The sequence below is a fragment of the Balaenoptera ricei genome, chromosome 15 (assembly GCF_028023285.1).
Source record: "Balaenoptera ricei isolate mBalRic1 chromosome 15, mBalRic1.hap2, whole genome shotgun sequence".
Classification (NCBI taxonomy): Eukaryota; Metazoa; Chordata; class Mammalia; order Artiodactyla; family Balaenopteridae; genus Balaenoptera; species Balaenoptera ricei.
Window position 1 is genome coordinate 69,549,432 of NC_082653.1, and position 3,199 is coordinate 69,552,630.

The following is a 3,199-nucleotide window of genomic DNA, read 5'->3' on the forward strand; positions in this document are numbered from 1 at the left end:
TACATGTAAAAGAATGAAATTAGGACACTCCCTAACACCATACACAAAAATAAACTCAAAATGGATTAAAGACCTAAATGTAAGGCCAGACACTATAAAACTCTTAGAGGAAAACATAGGCAGAACACTCTATGACATAAATCACAGCAAGATCCTTTTTGACCCACCTCCTAGAGAAATGGAAATAAAAACAAAAATAAACAAATGGGACCTAATGAAACTTAAAAGCTTTTGCACAGCAAAGGAAAACATAAACAGGATGAAAAGACAACCCTCAGGATGGGTTCTTGTCATTTTAATTAGGTTCACCATGAAAAGCAATAACCTCAGCTAACCACTCTGCCCTCTTCTTCCACCTAACTCCCATCTCCCTTCACATGCATACAGCATAGACACCCCAAAACCCTCCTCCAATGATCCACCCCACTCCCATTGTGGGAAGAAATGTCACAAAATGAATTTAGCCTCTTTCATCCAACATGAAACAGGATGAATGAAAATATCTTTATGAAGAGTTTTATGGTGCTATTATCTTATAGTGGAGTCAGAGGCAGAGATAGAGGCTAAGGCTAAGTGAAGCCCAGGGATCTCTTAGAGATCAGAATTTTCTGGGGGGGCACAGAGCCCATAGTTTGCCCAGAAAGGGGGATATGAATAAAAGGATAGGAACTAGAATGGGCTAGACTGAAAGTTTTTCTGAGTACTGTGAGGATAAGGACACCTAAAAATTTATTCTCCTTCCTTTCCCCATGCATTCTCCAGCTCCCAGGTAGAAGGGTAGGGGGACTCCTGAGCAAGGAACACTCACCGGGTTTTATCTGTGATTCCCAGAGCTTTAGGCAGGCAGTGAGTGGGGCACATCCGCTGGTGCTGCCTGCCCTCTTCCCTCAGCTCAGGGCTGCTTCTCTCTGCCCGTGAGCACTAGGTCCTACAGGTTGTCAGATAGTGATACAATTCCCTTGACCACATCACTCTCATCCACCACTGCAAGTCGGTGAACCTCTGCTTCCACCAGCCTATTGATGATGGTCTCCAGAGTCTCATGCAGGTAGCACTTGAGGACACATTTAAAGTAATGTGATTGATGTTGCAGGGCTTTGGCTACAGACACATCTAGGTTGTTGTAGATCTTTTCTGCTGCCTGGTGGATAGCATCAAACTTGTAAAAGATGTTTACCACATGACCTTTCTCATTCACCACTGGCAGGGCTGAGAATTGATGCTGTACAGAGATGCCCAGAGCCACATAAAGCAGATCATAGCAGTGTTGGCATAGAAGCTGATTTGTAGCTCTTCCAGAGACTTAGACATGAACTCTGGCTTGGGAACTTAGTGATAAACAATTTGAGGAGCTTGAGACTGCATTTGTGGATGAGGATGTACAAGATGTTGCCTGATTCTGGGTTAACAACTGGCAGCCTGTGGATCTTGTTTTGAATTAATGAAGAGACAGCATCAAACATGCTGGCATTAGGAGAAATGCAGGCAAGTGGTTTAAAGAAGTCCTGTATGTACACCTCCTTCCAAGTTTCTATCTTGTGTTCTTCCAACTCATAGATCTGTACCAAGGCTGATTTATAGTAACAGTGCAGGATATTGATGAAATTAGTGATAGTACACATGCCCACAAGTCCTTGCTTTTTGCTATCCCAGAAAGGGGCAGCTTGTATACCATTAGTCACCAAAGCAAAGAAAGCTTTCATCACCTGCAGGGAAGTAGCAAATACAACCAAACTGGAGCTTGTGATAATCAAGTCATAGCAGCAAGAGACTCTATAAAGGAAGTGTATATGCTATTGTTAGATTCTGGGGCCTCTTGAGGATGCTCATTTTTCCAGAGTTGGAAACTCTCAAGACGTGGCCATCTCCATTGCAAGAGGCACTGGCTGGGTTCATTCACTTTAGGAAACTTGCTTTTTTTTTTTTTTTTTAAATAGAGATGTTTATTGCATTATACTTCCCTCTTAGAACTAGTCTTGCTGTATCCCATAAGTTTTGGTATGTTGTGTTTTCATTTTTGTTTGTGTCAAGATATTGTTTGGTTTCTCTTGTGATTTCTTCTTTGACCTACTGGTTGCTCAAGAGTGTGTTGTTTAATTTCCACACATTTGTGAATTTTCCAGTTTTCCTCTTGTAACTGATTTCTAGTTTCATATCAGTCAAAAAATATACTTGGTATGATTTCAATCATCTTACATTTGCTATTTGCTAGGCTTGTTTTGTAATCGAACATATGATCTATCCTGGAGAATGTTCCATGTGTGCTTTAGAAGAATGTGTATTCTGCTGCTGTTGGGTAGAATATTCTATACATGTCTGTTAGGTCTATTTGGTCTAAGGTGTAGTTCAAGTCCAACGTTTCATATTTATTTTCTGTCTGGATAATCTATCCATCATTGAAAGTCGGGTACTGAAGTCTCCTACTATTACTGTAGTGTTGTCTATTTCTCCCTTCACATCTACTAGTATTTGCTTAATATATTTAGGTGCTCTGATTTGGGTTGTATATATATTTACAATTGCTGTATTTTCTTGATTAATTAACCCCTTTATCATTATATAATGACCTTCTTTGTCTCTTGTTAACACTTTTGACTTAAAGTCTATTTTGTCTGATATAGGTATAGCCACTCCTGATCTCTTTTGGTTTCCATTTGCATGGAATATATTTTTCCACCCCTTCAGTTTGAGCTTGTTCATGTCCTTAAGTCTGAAGTAAGTCTCTTGGAGGCAGCATAAAGTTGGATTCTGTTTTTTAATCCATTCAGCCACTTTGAGCCTTTTGATTGGAGAATTTAATCCATTTACATTGAAAGTAACTATTGATAGGTAAGGACTTAACTAATGCCATCTCATTGTTTTCCAGCTGTTATGTAGTTCCCTTTTTCCTTTCTTTCTCTTTTGCTGTCTTTCTTTGTGAACTGGTGATTTTCCATAATTGAGTGCTTTGACTCCCTTCTCTTTATCTTTTGTGTATCTACTGTAGGTTTTTGCTCTGTAGTTATCATGAGTATTAAATAAAACATCTTATAGACGTAACAGTCTATTTAAAGCTGATAACTTAACTTTGACTGCATACAAAAACTCTTATTCTTTTATTCCCACCCTATATTTTATGTTTTTGATGTCACAGTGTACCTCTTTTATATTGTATATTCACTAACAAATTATTGTAGCTATTGTTATTTTTGATACTTTT

The 3,199-nt window shown here is 38.8% G+C and overlaps 1 pseudogene; it reads right to left on the minus strand.

The window, feature by feature from the left end:
• Window positions 1-892: 892 nt before the first annotated feature.
• Window positions 893-1,871, minus strand: LOC132348953 (5'-AMP-activated protein kinase subunit gamma-1-like; annotated as a pseudogene).
• Between the last annotated feature and the right edge of the window lie 1,328 nt (window positions 1,872-3,199).